Genomic DNA, 17,458 nt, shown 5'->3' with positions numbered 1-17,458 from the left:
AAGACCGCCTTCCAGACCAAATTCGGATTATTCGAGTCCCGAGTTATGAATTTCGGTTTATGCGGAGCTCCCGCAACGTTCCAGCATTTTGTCAATGACATTTTTCAGGACTATCTAGACAGGTTCTTGATAATCTACCTGGACGATTTTTTGGTGTTTTCTAGATCACAATCAGAACATGAGAACCACGTCAAAATGGTGTTACAACGATTGCGGGATCATGGACTTTATGCCAAGCTGGAAAAATGCGCCTTTGATCTACAAGAGGTAGATTTCCTTGGTTACCGCATCTCGCCTCTAGGGCTTTCCATGGATCCAGCCAAGGTTTCAGCAGTATTGGAATGGCGGGCGCCAACTAACAAGAAAGAGGTGCAGCGTTTCTTGGGGTTCGCGAACTATTACCGCAAGTTCATTCCAGATTTTGCCCGCTGGTCCGACCCCATCACTAGCTGCATCCGTGGAAAGCAGCCTTTCCGCTGGACTGATCAAGCAGAGAAAGGGTTCCAGCAACTAAAGAAACTATTCACCTCCCAGCCAATTCTACAGCACCCAGATCCTGGAACCCCTTTTGTTGTGCAAGCGGACGCCTCTGATGTGGCAATTGGGGCTGTACTCTTACAACCGGTGGGAGATCACCTCCATCCCTGTGCCTTTTACTCTCGTCAACTAACCACACCAGAGAGGAATTACACCATTTGGGAAAAAGAACTACTGGCCATAAAGGCAGCCTTTGAAACTTGGAGACATTGGCTAGAAGGGGCCAAATTTCCCATTGAAGTCCACACTGATCATCGTAATCTAGAACATCTAAGAACTGCCCGCAAACTAAATCAGAGGCAGCAACGTTGGGCTTTATTCTTCGAACGTTTCGACTTCCAGATTCATTATGTGACCCCAGCCCAGACCAAGCAAGCAGACGCCCTGTCACGTAAACCGGAATACGCTGCAGGACGCAAGGAGTCCTTTGAATCCCAACTATTACAACCCGGGAACTTTGCCACGCTCACAGTGGGGAACACCAAATCCATTCCCATTGGTTCAACTTCCTCTACTCCAGGACCCCTCTGTGCTCAAGAAATCAGGGCTAGTCAGCAAGCAGATGCCTGGGCGCGGGACCAACTTCGCCAAGGTCTGCATTTTCCCTTTTCGCTTAAGGATGGGCTGCTTTGCTATAGAAATCATGTTTATATCCCACCCGGACCGGGCAGGGAAAAAGCGCTTCGTCTGTGTCATGATTGCAAACCAGCAGGACACTTCGGACTATTTAAAACCATGCATCTGATCCTAAGGGACTTTTGGTGGCCCAAGATCCGCAAGGACGTGGAAAAATATGTCAACACCTGCCCAGTATGCCAGCGCTCCAAGATAAGAAGGGAGAAGCCCTCAGGGCTTTTACACCCCCTTCCTACCCCATCTCGCCCATGGGAAATAATTTCTGCGGATTTCATCACTGACCTACCACCTTCCTGTGGATTCACCACGATCTTAGTGGTGGTGGACCTTTTCACCAAGTTAGCCCATTTCATTCCCTGCGAAGGCCTCCCCACGGCCAAAGAGACTGCGGATCTATTCCTTCAACATGTTTTCAGACTACATGGATTGCCCAAGAGTTTAGTCACAGACCGTGGATCTCAATTCACCTCTCGTTTTTGGAAGGCGCTACAAAAACTATTGGGCATAGACTCTCGCTTATCTTCAGCTCATCATCCCCAAACAGATGGGCAAACGGAGCGCACCAATGCCACTTTGGAGCAGTATCTTCGCTGTTATGTAAACTACCAACAGGACAATTGGGCTTCTCTGTTACCACTGTCTGAGTTTGCCTACAACAATGGAATTCAAGCTTCTACAAAGGAAACGCCGTTCTTTGCAAACTACGGCTTCCATCCACGTTTCTTTCCCCCTGTCATTGAAACTTCAGAAGTTCCCGCAGCGGAGGATTGGCTGCAGGAACTCACAGCGGTGCAACAACTTTTGCTCCAGCAACTGGACCAAGCCAAGGAGGACTATAAACGTCACGCGGACAAACACCGCCAGCCGGGCCCCGAAATCAAGGTAGGAGATCGGGTTTTTCTGTCCACTCGCTTCCTGCCCTCCCACCGCCCTTGCCGGAAGTTAGATGCCCGTTTCATTGGCCCCTATCCAGTGGTGGCGCAATTAAACCCCGTGACTTTCAAACTCCAACTTCCGCGTTCAATGCGCATTCACCCAGTGTTTCACCGTTCCCTGCTCCTTCCGGCGGATGGTGTGCGTCCTGATACAGACCAACCGGCCCCCCCTCCTGTTTTGATGAATGGGGAGGAGGAGTTCGAGGTTGAGGACATTTTGGATTCTCGCTTTCACCGCCGCCGCCTACAATATCTCATTGACTGGGTGGGTTTTGGCCCTGAGGAACGCTCTTGGGAAGACGCCTCCACAGTCCATGCTCCTGAACTAACCCGTCGCTTTCATCAGACCTATCCCGCCAAGCCGCGACCTCGCGCCTCGGGGAGAGGGCCCCAGTTTGGGAGGGGCCTTGAGGAGGGGGATAGTGTGATGACCCATGGGCCTTGTAGTCCTGCTCAGGACATTGTAATTCCTGATGAAGATGAAAACTTGGGTTTTTTACCTTCCCAGTCTGAACTGGATTCCTCTCAGCCAGATCTTTCCCAGGCAGATCTGGGAACCTTGCACCTGCAAGAAAGTTGTCTCCCAGAAGTATGTCAAACAAGCCCAGAGCCTACTTCTCCCGTGTTCTTGCGCCGGGAGTTTTGTAAACAACAGAGAAGTTTGGAATCAGCTTCGCGCAGGAGTGCGAGGATTGCAGCTAAGAATGTAGCCAATTAAGACTGCTTCTCGTGAGAATCTTTAAGGAGTTTAACATCTGGTCTCAGAGTTTAGCTTTCGTTTCTGATTCCCAGAGAACTGCTTCGGTGGGAAAGATAGACTCTATATAGGTTTTTTACCCGCGTAGTAACTTCGCGGAGTCAATTCGTCAGCCTACGGAGCGAGTTGTGTCTGGACAGCGCGCTCCGATTCAAGCCTCGCTCCTGCTCAAGCCTTGCCTTGCTATCCAGCCTTCGCCTTGCTACCCAGCCTTTGTTTATCTACGGACTTTGCCTTGTTTCCCAGGACCAATCCTTGCCTTGTTCCACGGATTTTACCAAGTTACTCCACGGACCTTGTTCTTGTTCCTAGTTACCTTGTTCCACGTTTTAAGCCTTGTTTCAAGTATCAAGTTATTTCCTAGCCTTGCTCAAGTTTATGGACTAAAGGACCTTGTCATCTCCCCTCACTTTGCCTGGCAAAGTGAGTGTTTCGGTTATTGGATTACAACTTTGGACCTCAATATTTCATTTTGGACATTATTTCTTTGGACTAATTTTGACCTTTCCTGAAAGGTCTGCTTCTGGACTAACTTTTACATTTGCTTTTACTAACTTTATATATTTCCTTAATAAAGATATTAGATAGAATCTGGCCTCTGCGTATGGTTATTGGTGCTCTGTAGCCAGGGTCGTGACATGCGGGCACCGGGAGGCCCAGCACGGAAGGCCCGAAAGAGAAGGAGGTGGAGAATGGTGCCCTCCTCCCAGGACGATGGCGCCCCCGGGATGATGGCGCCACAGGCAAGTGCCTAGTTCGCCTTATGGTTGGACCGCCTCTGCTGTGTCCCTACGCTGGAAGACATTGAGGTGTGGTGTAATCCTGCTAATTTTGTAGTTTGACTCTTTTCCAGCCTTTTGGGGGTTCTTTTGCTAACAGAACAGTTCTGCTGGAAGATTGTTCTGTTTCGCAGATGAACTGGAAGATAAGAACTGTAGTTAACAGGAAATCATTTTCCCCAGCAAAAACTGTTTTCTGCCTTATCCTAACCCTATGTGTTTATGGGTTGGCATTGTACTGTTAAACCTTTTTCGTATCTAGTTTAAATTTAAAAATGTATTTTAAAATGTTCCAGTGTAGGAACTAAAAGACAAAAAATAAACTCAATTGGCATTTTTGTGTGTTTTGTGTCCCCATGTTAGTCTTTTATATAAGAAATATATAAGCATCTGGCATTCTTTTTATAGATCTACTTTGTTATGTTCCCCAGATGCACTACCTAGCTTGACTGTGAACTAAATATACCTGTTCTTTTAAGTTTCTGTAATTTGAAATTTCTTGCTTTTTTAGTTGTTACTGAATTTTTAATCTTTTTTAGAAGGAACTATAGCTGAGTAATGTTTTACATAATGGCTTGATTCTTAGCATCAGTTTTGTGAATTCTTTGCTTTGTATACTTTTCTATCTATTAAATAGAAATAACAAGTTATCACCACTATACAGTGGATGGTATTTTTCAGAATCAATAACATTCAAGGTTGTTTTATGTGCAAAGAGTTCAAATTGCTTCCCTGCTCAGTTTCCCTAGTTTGATGTGAAGACTAGCGGAAAGTAATGAACAGGGTGTTGTAGCAAAACAAAAAGGTGAAGCGAGTGCTAATAAATAGGTTGGATGCATTATTTGCTGTGAATTAGACAAGTAGTTTTACTGACAGTCCTCTTTAGATTCTGTCATCCATAGGCTGCCACATATTCTGCCACTATTAAAAAAAATGAGTAAGACGAAGCAGGAGTTCTGATGCATTTAAAGAGGTATTACAAACAGTATGGGCGGCTCAAATGGAAACATTAGGCTTTCTTCAGAGGATGTAGGCGTAAGGGTTTTTCTTTGTGAGAGTGTGAACATTGGGGTGAAAAGTAATTAAAGCAGCAGGTAGCAAAGGCAACAACTGTTGTATGTCAAAAGCTGTGTGCATTCCTTGCAATTGCTGTTTTGTCAAGGGCAGCATGAAGAGCATTTAACAAGGATATCTGAATGCTCTCAGATTTCAAGCTTATGATTTTAGGAGGCCATTGAAGCATGGATTTGTGATATCTGCCATTGAAATTATCTCAGTTGTTTATAATTAAAAGAAAAACTAGTTATTAATATTTTCAGCAGGATCACTAATGTCAACCACAGGACAAGTGACTTGGAATGAAACCTATTGAAGTAGTACGCAACTATGTGCTAGTCTTTTAATTTTAACTGCATGGAGCCAGTGGTGTATACAGGTGTACCATGCTGAACTCTACTCTGCCTCATTAATGAAAACATGCTGTAGAGTGGTAAAGATCAGAGCTCTTGGATGGTGAACCAGTATACTTTACTGGATCTCTGAACAACTGTAATCCATTTGATATTTCTAGAGTTTCTAGGGACAATATAATTTAAGTACTCTTGAACAAAGAAAAATATATTTAGAAGATTGAGGCAGGGTACACAAACTAGAAGCTCAAGAATTTACTTTTGCACAAGCCTGTTGGAGAAAGAAACTGGGATATTTTAAAGGCAGCTTCAAATGTGGGACAGATTATCCCAGCCAAATTAAGACACTTGGAGGGTAGAGAATCCCTACTCATCCATGAAAACTTATTTGGTAATCTTGGGCATACCATATTCTCTAATAGGCTTGAGCGATCCATGAAAAAATTGATTCTAAACTCGTTTCAAAAGTAGGGGGCGCCAGCATTTCGTTTCTGATGTCATTTCCGAATTTTGCCCCCCCAAAAATTCGAAATTAACGAAAATTCGTTAGTTTCAAAAGTAATTCGTTAATGGTGGACGCGCATGCGCAGTGGCCAAAAAAAAACAGCACGAGGGGAGATTTTACAGGACTCTCCCGCCCTCATTTTTTGAGTGATCTTCTTCAAACTTGGTACAGTGGTAGAACACATTTAACACTGATAGCCCACCAAAATTTGGAACGTTTCCCTTGTCCTCTGATTTTTGGCGAATTTTCATAGCCTTTATAATAAACCATTTTTTAATAATTGCCGAAATCTGTTCCTGGTTTGAAAGTCTTATTTCCTGTTAAATTGGGTTGTCTTTACTGTGAAAGTCATTGTTCTACTTCAGAAACTTTGTTTTTGTGGCTGAAACTTTGTTAAATTGGTGTGTGTGTGATATATATATATATATATATATATATATATATATATATATAGTCCCTGCATATGTGTGTGTGTGTGTGTATATAGGTAAAGGTAAAGGTATCCCTTGACGTTAAGTTCAGTCATGTCTGACTCTGGGGGTTGGTGCTCATCTCCATTTCTAAGCCCAAGAGCCAGTGTTGTCCATAGACACCTCCAAGGTCATGTGGCCGGCATGACTACATGGAGTGCCATTACCTTCCCTCCACAGATCAATTACCTATTGATCTACTCACATTGGCATGTTTTCAAGCTGCTAGGTTGGCAGAAGCTGGAGCTAACAGCGGGCACTCACTCTGCTCCCGGGATTTGAACCTGGGACCTTTTGGTCTGCAAGTTCAGCAGCTCAGTGCTTTAACACACTTCGCCATCGGGACTCATGTATATATAATATACATACACATACACACAATGTGGAGAATATGTGGAAAGGTAGATAGATAAGTTGGGAGCCACAGCGAAGGCACCTTCCTGGGAGCAAGGTCTAATAATAATAATAATAATAATAATAATAATAATAATAATAATAATAATAATAATAAATCCCTTACAATATCCAAGATGGCTCACTGCTACAGAATCTTGGGAGCTTTAGTTTGGTATGGTACCATTATTGGCAGAGAAAGCTAAGCTGTAGGAGTTGAAATCCAATCATTTATCCTCCCTATAGAATCAATTTTATATGCATTTTTAGCTACAGAAAAGCTACAATCAGGACAGTAAAAGAACAACACCCAGAAAATGGGAATTCCAGACAGGAAACAATCAGGGCCAGCTAATACCTCCCAACAAAGGATTCCCCCAGGTAGGAAGCAGCCAGGCTTTGAAGCTGCAAGGCTATTCAATGCTAATCAAGGTGACCAATTGAAACATTCACACTTGCCTCCCACAGACAAGAGTTCTTTCTCCCACCCTGGACCTTCCACAGATATAAACCCCACTTGCCTAGCTTCGCACAGACGTCAAAACCTCTGAGTATGTCTGCCACAGATGTGGGTGAAACGTCAGGAGAGAATGCTTCTGGCACATGGCCATAGAGCCCGGAAAACTCATAGCAACCCAGCCAGTAGGCTGTTGCTGAACAACCTATGAACTTTTAGCATTAAAGGAAAAAATGCCCAAGATTTTATCACTTAATACTGTTGGCATGTCTGGAGAAGAATAGAATGCTTCTATACCAGGCAAGGGCAAACTTTGCCCATGTCTGGAGTTAGGAATTGTAGGAGTAGAAATCCAAAACAATTTGACAGAAAACTGGGAGTTGTAGTTTGGCATGGTACTGGCTCTCTTCTGCAGGGAAGGCTAGGGACTTTGTAAAACTACAGCTCACATGACATGGCACTGAATCTGTTGCAATTGAGCTGGTGCCAGAATCCTTTCCGGGAGATCTCCTCAGTGGAGATATCTCTTAAAGGGATATCCTCTGGCTCTAAGGATTCCGTTTAGGAAGGCAAGCCTTGTTTTGGTATTCCCCTTTAAGCCTGGCTGAAGAAGCAAAACCAAACGGCGGCTCCAGGGCGAGGCAGGGCGAGGAGAAGACCAAGCGCAGGCAGGCATGGCTCTTCTCTCTTCTCTTCGCTCCCTCCCTGCTTCACGGAAGGCTTCTACTGAGCTGGTGTGGTCCCCGCAGGGGGGGGGGATCCGAAGACATCAGAAACAAACGAAAAAAAGGTACTTTTATTATTCAAATTCGTAATATTTGTAAGGCAGTGAGCAGATGTTTCAATATCAATTCAAAAGTAATTACGAAACGAATTTTAAACGAATTTAATGAACTAACGAAAAATTTGCTCAAGCCTGTTCTCTAAGCATCAAAGGCAGACAATCTCTAAACAAACCTTGCCAATTAAACTGCATGCTAGGTTCACCATAGGGTCACTGTGACTTGGAAATGACTTGAAAGAATACAATGATTGCAACTCTGTTTAATCTTGAATAATATTCTTGTTTTTCTTCAAAATATGTTAGAGCTTCAGTTTAACTCATTATTTCTTTGATTCTTAGAAGCCTAGAGAATGTAACTTCAAATATTTCATTCAAATATTCTGGTAAGAAATGACTTCCAGGGCAGAATTATACATGGTGAAGAACTTTACCAGAGGAAAAAGTGACTTTTGCAGATATAGGGGACCCAAGTTACTTTTCAGATGTAAGATGCGTTTCTTAAAAATGAAGAGGTCAGTAGCATGATCTCTTCATGGCACAGTCTGTCACCAAAATTCGAGGATAGATTTTTGAAGCAGTTTTCCATGGCAGCAAATCTGCAACAGAGAACTCAAAGCTCCTCACCCCCCCCCCCCCCCCACGAGTCCAAAGATAGTGGGTAAACCTCTCCCACAACTTCCAACTTTGCCTGGAAGAATGAGGCATCCCCCACACCACTAGAAGAAAACAATCCATAGATTGTACAAGAAAAGTAGATGCACCCCAGAAATGTGGGGGGAAAGTTTAAAATGTGATCGGATTTCTTCATCTATGTATTTTATATAATATTTAAAAAATTATATAATTTTTAACAAAGTTTCCTTCACCCTGAGGTACCTTTTTCAGTTTTACTGTCTTCCTTGCTAGTTGCCCTAAATGAGCTTAATGACCACCTTTCTCATATCTTATGTTGCCTCCTCCTTTAACCTTTCTTCCTTCTTCCTCCTGTTGCTTTTCTACTTCAGCTCACAGTAATTGGTGATGGCAGGAAGAGTGACCTGATTTGTCTTGATGGGTGAGGCATATTACTTCTCATACTGTTGAGAGGGGAGAGAATTAAATCTTCATTAGTTCCAAAATTTTCAGTTCATATAAGATGTACAACTATCAAATAAAGAAAATAACACAAACTATAAAATGGGAAATTAAACTAAACAATGCCTAATAATTAAAAATACATGGATAATAAATTGATTCATTAAAATTAATTGTTGCCATAGGCCTTCCAGTTACTTCCAATTTATGGCAAACTAAGGGACTTTCTGGAGCGAAGGTGTGTATCTCCCCAAGTCATCCAATGGGTTTCCATGGTTGGGTGAGGAATTGAACTGTGGTTTCTAGATCTGTAGTCCAGTGGCCAAAACACTATAGCATGCTACCCCACAGTAATTAAATTTCAACACTGTAATCTATATATATAAAAGAGTGATGGCATCACGGCAATTCACAAAACAACAAAAGTACAGGCCCCCCAACCTCAAAATTTGACAACACAACCCATCATCCACGCCTCAGGGTTGATACAACAAAAAGAAAAGAAAAATAAAGTCCGAATTAGAGGGAGAGCAATAATTTTTTATCCAATTGCTGCCAGTTTAGAGGGCTAATCTCTGCCCACTTGGTTGCCTAGCAACCAAGGGACAGCCAGGTTTCAGTTAGGGGACAGGCAGATTTAGGCCTCACTTAGACTTCTTCCACAGATTATCTAATTTGCACTGGATTATATGGCAGTGTAGACTCAAGGCCCTTCCACACAGCTATATAACCCATTTATAATCTTATATTATCTGCTTTGCACTGGATTATCTTGACTCCACACTACCATATAATCCACTTCAGTGTGCATTTTATACAGCTGTGAAGAAGGAGCCTCATATAATCCAGTTCTGAGCAGATAATATAAGATTAGAAATATACAGTAGAGTCTCACTTATCCAACGTAAACAGGCTGGCAGGATAAGTGAATATGTTGGATAATAAGAAGGGATTCAGGAAAAGCCAATTAAACATCAAATTAGGTAATCGTTATACAAATTAAGCACCAAAACATCATATTATACAACAAATTTGACAGAAAAAGTAGTTCCATGCGCAGTAATGCTATTTATTATTTACAGTAGAGTCTCACTTATCCAACACTCGCTTATCCAACGTTCTGGATTATCCAACGCATTTTTGTAGTCAATGCTTTCAATATATCGTGATATTTTGGTGCTAAATTCATAAATACAGTAATTACTATATAGCATTACTGCGTATTGAACTACTTTTTCTGCCAAATTTGTTGTCTAACATGATGTTTTGGTGCTTCATTTGTAAAATCATAACTTAATTTGATGTTTAATAGGGTTATCCTTAATTCCTCATTATCCAACATATTCGCTTATCCAACGTTCTTCCGGCCCGTTTATGTTGGATAAGTGAGACTCTACTGTACTGTATTTACAAATTTACCACTAAAATATCACAATGAATTTAAAACACTGACTACAAAAACATTGATTATGAAAAGGCAGACTGCGTTGGATAATCCAGAACATTGTATAAGCGAATGTTGGATAAGTGAGATTCTTCTTTAATATGAAATAATTACTGGGATAGAATAATGCAGAACAATATAATCTCTAAAACCAGGACAGTAAATAAACAGGGGAATTCCACACAGGAAACAATCAGGGCCAGCTAACACCTCCCAACAAAGTATTCCCATCATCAAAGTCTGGCAAATCCTGTTTTCTCAGGGCCACAGACAGTAGAAGCACATAAAATATCGCAAACAACACCACTCTGAAAACAAGGGAATTACAAACAGGAAAGAATCAGGGCCAGCTAACACCTCCCAACAAAGTATTCCCATCATCAAAGTCTGGAAAATCCTCTGTTTTCTCAGGGCCACACACAGTAGAAGCACATAAAATATCGCAAACAACACCACTCTGAAAACAAGGGAATTCCAGACAGGAAACAATCAGGGCCAGTTAACACCTCCCAACAAAAAATTCACTCAGGGAGGAAACAGCCAGGCTTTAAAGCTGCAAGGCCATTACATCCTAATCATTTTTCCTAATTGCAGCATTCATACTTGCCTCCAACAAACAAAAAAAACCAATCAGAAATATTGTATATTCACAACCTTTAGGAAATAATATCCCCTGATGGCGCAGCGTGTTAAAGCGCTGAGCTGCTGAACTTCTGGACCGAAAGGCCACAGGTTTGAATTGGGGGAGCGGAGAGAGCCCCCACTGTTAGCCCCAGCTTCTGCCAACCCAGAAGTTCGAAAACATGCAAATGTGAGTGCATCAATAGGTACTGCTCCGGCGGGAAGGTAACGCCGCTCCATGTAGTCATCCCACATGACCTTGGAGGAGTCTACGGACAACGCCGGCTCTTCGGGTTAGAAATGGAGATGAGCACCAACCTCCAGAGTCAGACACGACTGGACTTAATGTCTGGGGAAAACCTTTACCCTTGACCTTAACTACCACCAATTCCTCAATACTTTATTTCCCATACCACCAGACTTCGCCACAGCAACGCGTGGCCGGGCACAGCTAGTAATTTATATGCAGAGGAAATAATAATTGAAAACAAGGATAACAAGAAACAACTATAACCATCAGTAGCATCAAACAAAAAAGTTGCTCTCAACTAAGGCAAGCCTATAGCCCATTCTTGACTTAAACACACAGGGACTACATGGAAAGAGCACATTTTCCCATTAAAAACCATCAGAGGATATCTTGCTTGTTTTTTAGCACTGGGCCAGCTTGTAGGAGACATTCAATTGCAGAAGGGATGAAGTTTGGCCCTAATGAATGTCTCATAGGGGTCTGTAAAATCTTATGGATCCAGCCATGTCTTCCTTGAAGTTATGAGATTTTGCTCTTAGTCATAATTTAGTTTTTAATAAATATGGAAATGTTATCAGCAAGTTTGTATTAAAGACGAATGAGACATTTAATACATTCTATCAGAGGGAGCAAGATATGTGTTTGCTCTATCACTTGTCTGAGATATATTTGATTAGCCTCAGGTTTTATAAAGAAATAAGGAGAAATGAAGTGTTCTGAAGTAAGTGAAGCAGCTAAGTTAATAAGCGATACTATAAGAGAAGAGAAAAGTTGGAATTAGTCTGAGAAACTGACTAAAATAGATGACATTTCCAGCCATATCCACCAGTTCCATTGTGTCTGCAGCATTTGCCTTTATTTTGAAAGGATTGCTGTGCTAATTGGACTATGAAGAATAAGATATTTTTAGCTTTGATTTAAAATGTCACTTTTATTTGTCCTGTGAATGCTTTTGATCAAAGATAGCCCCAAGGATGTAGGTCTTTACTGCAAATGTATAATAAGCAAGTGTATTCCTATTAGAAAGCACTTTTCACTGGAGTCAAATGAAAACCTTGGTTTAGCTGAGCAAAGACAGCATAAACAACACATATAATTGTTATTAAATACAACAAACTGACATAACATTGGGCTCAATCCACAGTCATAATTTTGTTGGCCTATATAGTAATTTTGCTGTTTACCAAGAGGTTGTAAAAAATGGGGTGCATCTTAGAATCATGGGTGCAAACATAAAACCTTTTGTTGGTGGTACTGAAATGAGTGTGTTTCTTCAAAACAATGGCATTTTAGAATTAGTATTGCTGCAAGGGACAAGGTTAATTGAATTGAAGGGAAAAGAGGAGTCTTTTAAAAAATATATTTAAAAAAGTCTATTTGCTGATACATTTCACAAAGTTTGTGATACCTGACATGTTTGTATAATGTAACTAGTGATCAAGATTAATAAATATTACCAAAATATTACCTTTTGGCAAAAGGGTATGGGAAACCTTCTGTATGCCAGCATAGCTGTTGTCACTGCAGCCAAAGAAGTAAAAAAGAGTAAGAGGAATTAACTATTACCAAACTTTAATTAGAAAATTAGTGGAAACACTTGGGGAGCAAAATATCAAGTTATCGAAGTTCCCATTCTGAGCCAAGGACGTATGAACCTTGATGACAACATGCATACAGGCAATCCCTGAGTTACAAACAACTGACTTACAAACAATTCATCATTAAGAGCAGGTGCAAGACAACAGGAAGTGAGAGAAATCTATACCTAGGAAGGAGAATTCACCCCTGAAAGAGTTATTATGGGGGAAAGGTGTCTCCATGGAAGTTTTACCAGCAATTCTTGTTTCCACAACAAGGCTTTTTTTTTTTCCAAAATCCAATTCTCACAGGGACAGAAAGAGAGGTGAAATCTTCTCAACAGGGGCACAGACATTGAAACAAACACTGCAGGGATGTTAGCCCTTCCTTGTGCTATCTAAAGCTCTATCTATCTATCTATCTATCTATCTATCTATCTATCTATCTATCTATCTATCTATCTATCTATTTGGAGTTATATTTTTAAAATACTGTATACCTGTTCTGACTTACACATTCACATGAAGAACAAACCTACTTACTTACTTACTTAGACAATCCCTCGTAGTTCGAGGATGTACTGCCAGGTGTACTGTCTTGACGGTGGATGTGTAGGTGGCTGTGGAGACCTATTCTTGACCTGCATGTTTTCTGCAGTGAAGACATCAGTTTCCAGACGGAAGGCGGTCCCAGTCAGGGTTGGCTTGACGTGCCTTCCTCTTGGCACATTTCTCCCTGTCATCCTCCATTTGTGCCTCTTCGAATTCTGCAGCACTGTTGGTAACAGCTGACCTCCAATTAGATCACTCAAGGGCCAGGGCTTCCCAGTTTTTTGTGTCTATGCCACAATTTTTAAGGTTGGCTTTGAGCCCATATTTAAATATCTTTTGCTGTCCACCAACATTACGTTGCCCGTTCTTGAGTTAGGAGTAGAGTAACTCTTTGGGAGACGGTGATCGGGCATTCGGACAACATAGCCAGTCCAGTGGAGTTGATGGTATAGGAGCATCACTTCAATGCTGGTGGTCTTTGCTTCTTCCAGCATGCTGACATTTGTCTGCCTGTCTTCCCAAGAGATTTGCAGGATATTTGGAGACAGTGCTGATGGAATCTTTCCAGGAGATGAACGTGATGTCTGTAGACAGTACATGTTTTGCAGGCATATAGCAGGGTTGGGAAGACAATAGTTTTATAGACAAACACCTTGGTATCCCTACAGATATCCCAATCCTCAAACACTCTCTGCTTCATTCGGAGAATTGCTGCTCTTGCAAAGCTTAGGTGGTGTTGACAATGTTGACTTTTGTGGAGAGGTGGCTGCCAAGGTAATGTAAATGGTCAACATTTTTTAATGTTACACCATTAAGCTGTATTCCTGGCATTGCAGATGGATTGGATGGTGCCTGCTGGAAGAGCACTTTAGTTTATTCGATGTTCAATGAGAAGCCGAGCTTCTCGTATGCTTCTGCAAAGGTGTTTAGAGTGCCGTGTAGATCTTCTTCTGAATGCACACAGGCTACATTGTCATCAGCATATTGGAGTTCTATAACAGATGTTGTTGTGCCCTTGGTTTTGGCTTTCAGTCTGCTGAGGTTAAATAGCTTGCCATCTGTCCAATAGATGATTTCCACTCTGGTGGGAAGCTTCCCATCAACAAGGTGAAGTATCATAGCAATGAAGATGGAAAATAAGGTGAGGGACAATAAGACATCCCTGTTTGACACCTGATTCCACTTTAAATGAGTCACTTTGGGAACTGCTGCTGTCCAAGACTGTTGCCATCTTGTAGGATCCTCAGGATGTTCACAAAGTTGCCAGGGCACCCGATTTTTCAGAGGATGGTCCAGAGAGCACTGCGATTCACTGTTTCAAGTGCTTTTGCCAGGTCGATGAATGCCATGTACAGAGGTTGATCTTGTTCCTTGCTTTTTTCGTGGAGCTGCCGTGCAGTGAAGATCATGTCCACTGTTTCTCTGGAGGGGCAGAGGGCATTCGGGGATTCTGGGAAGGTGTCTCCTGAGACAGGTAGAAGGCTGATTGCAAGGATTCTTGCAAAGATTTTCCCAGCAGAGGTTAGAAGGGAGATACCTCAATAGTTTCCACAGCCTGTTCTATCTCCTATTTTGAAAAGAGTGATGATGGTGGCATCCTTGAAGTCTGCTGGGATTTTCTCAGTGACCCACACTTTTTCAATGAGCTGGTGGAGCTGCAATTCAGGAAGTTGTGGTAGTGCTCTTTCCAACATAGTGCGATTGACTTTTTGTCCTTCAGTAGTTTGGTTCCGTCTGATGAGCGTAGAGGGTGTATGCCATGATTTCGTGGTCTGTAGATGATCTTGGTGGCTTAAAAAAATTCCTAAGCATCATAGGTATCTGCCAAGTGTTTCATTTCTTCAGCCTTCTTTGTCCACTAGATGTTCTTAAGTTGTCTGGTCCTTCTTTGGACCTCAGCTTTTGCACTGGCAGTGCAGTTGGTGTCTCTCTGCCATGTTTGGAAGGCTTTCCTTTTCTTATCAATTAACTGTTAGATCTCTTTATCATTATTGTCAAACCATTCTTGATGTTTCTTTGTTTGGTATCCAATGGTTTCTTCACAGGCTGTGATGATGGAGGTCTTCAGTTTGTTCCAGTGCTCCTCCACATTTTTGGGGTGTTCTGTGGGTAAATGATCCTTGAGAGTTTTTTGGAGAAGGGCTCATTTGCAGGGCTCCGGAAGGGCTTTGGTATTCATTTTGCACCTCATCTTTCTTCCTTGGAGTCTGTGATGGGGTTGATGTTGATAGTCATGGTGGATTGGATTAACCTGTGGTCTGTCTAGCAGTCATCAGCACCTGTCATGGCTCTTGTGAGAAGCATGTCACAGCGGTCTCTGGCACGTGTAATTACAAACCTACAGAACCTATCTTGTTCATAACTTGGGGATTGTGTGTACTTAAAATCAGTTGTTATTTTCCTTATATTATTTGTTATCAAAATGTACAATTATTCTCATTTATTCCTGCACAAAGGTTTGACTTAGGAAATCTATGGAGACGGTCTTTGGGGGCAAGATAGAAAGGCCCAGGCCAGTGAAATGGTCTTTTAAAAACCCTGAGGCTTTTTAGTTTTGACAGTATGTTTTACTTTTATATATAAAATATTTTCAAATAACTTTAATAGGTGTTCTATGTTTAGGTTATTTTATGTATTATTTATGCTATGGTGTGTTAAATATTTTATTGTTAGCTTCCCTGATAATGTGCTTGAAGGGAGGGGTAGAAATCTTAATAATAAATAAAGTGACACTGTGTACAGTGGTGATGGCTCAACCCTACACAAATGTGATCAGTATTTCTGTACTGGGGTTTTCATTTAGGGGGAAAAAGGTAAAAGAGTGTGACAGAGGTGTATATAATTACAGTATGTATGATTTGAAGGAAGATAGTGCAGATTTATCCTTCAGAGATGAGAATTTGAGGGTACTCCAATTAAATTTGATTTAGGGTAAGTAAACAGGCATGGCACATATAATTAATTTGTGGAATTGACTGTCATAAGATGTGAGGTAACCATTAGCTGAGAAAGTTCTTAAAGGGATTTTACACTTTCATGATGGATAGGGTTATCAGCTGCAGTTATGCATGATGGCTGGCTGGAATCTCCAGATTTGAAGTCAGGGTATCGTTGGGTGCTAGAACAATAGTTTCCTCAGAGCAGTTTTTGCACATTTCCCAGAGGCATTTCATTGCCCAATGTGAGAATCATTATTCTGTACTTGAGATATATTTAGTCTGGTCTATCTCAGAAGCTCTAAATGAGAGCTCCATCTAAAGATCCTCAGATTCTGGTTGCCAATACCAAAGAGGCAGGATGCAGCAAACCTTCCACCCTTCACTGTGGTCATTTCTTCCCTGTATTATTCTTAGTAAGGGAGGAGAAGGCTTACACTTCCAACACACCATATTTTCAACAAAAATGTTTTAGCAATATCAGTTGGAAATGTGGGGAGATACCTCATAGACATGCCTTGTAATTACAATGACATATAGATAATGCATGTTTCCTGCATTTCCTGAGGCATTTTCAATTTTTTTCTGGTTCTAGAGTTTGTACATCACTTTGAGATCAAAGGTTTAGGTCATAGAAATGATATTTTCTACATGTCACAGCTGATTTTTCCCCACCACAGAAATAAAACTAAAGAAATTAAACATGAACCCCCTTTCCTCCAAAGACATAGATGCGTCAATTCTTGTAGTACAAGTAATTTACCATTACCTACTGATGACAGTTCAAATATATGTTAAGACACACAATAGCTTATAGTGGGAAGAAATGTTATCCTGCTTTGTGTGTTTGCAATTGTTTCACTCTTAAATATGATGAATCATACACACACACACACACACACACAAACCAGAAACAGTAGACATACCAGCTTTAATGTTGAGCAACATCTTATTCAGGGACATCTAATGTTCTTATCAGAATGGTGCAGACATTGCTTATATCAGTCATGGTTCTGTATTGGAGTCAGCTGCAGAGCTCTTCCAATTTAATAGTCACAACCAGGCAGCTAGCTGAAACACTGTCTTGATAAAGCAGAAGTTCTTGTTACTATACATAATTCAACCTTGCAGAAAACAGGAAGGTTTATAAAACATATTAGCTGACAGCAACATTTTAAAGGATCTGAAAGTAAGGATGGATGTAAGTATATGAATAGAATGTGCCTTTGCCCACCTTGTGGTCTTATTGCAATGGTGTTATGTGCTGGCAAGGCTGATGGTTCCAGTGTCACTGCAGCAGTGCATGTGCTCCAGATTTTAATGTGAATTTTAAAGGATCATA

At 41.4% G+C, this 17,458-nt stretch overlaps 1 protein-coding gene and 1 long non-coding RNA gene across 2 annotated transcripts in view; one reads left to right on the top strand and one right to left on the bottom strand.

Moving 5' to 3' along the window:
- LOC100567769 (acylamino-acid-releasing enzyme) overlaps positions 1-17,458 on the top strand; it is a 331,395-nt gene that overhangs the window by 57,420 nt on the left and 256,517 nt on the right. The window lies entirely within an intron of this gene.
- LOC103277915 (uncharacterized) lies at positions 7,907-17,194 on the bottom strand. The gene is made up of 3 exons (XR_505766.3): positions 17,043-17,194; positions 12,520-12,572; positions 7,907-8,738 (listed from the first exon to the last, which is right to left on the bottom strand). It is a non-coding gene; the product is annotated as an uncharacterized LOC103277915 (long non-coding RNA).

The sequence above is a fragment of the Anolis carolinensis genome, chromosome 2 (assembly GCF_035594765.1).
Source record: "Anolis carolinensis isolate JA03-04 chromosome 2, rAnoCar3.1.pri, whole genome shotgun sequence".
Classification (NCBI taxonomy): domain Eukaryota; kingdom Metazoa; phylum Chordata; class Lepidosauria; order Squamata; family Dactyloidae; genus Anolis; species Anolis carolinensis.
This window is presented reverse-complemented; position numbering and strand designations above follow the sequence as displayed.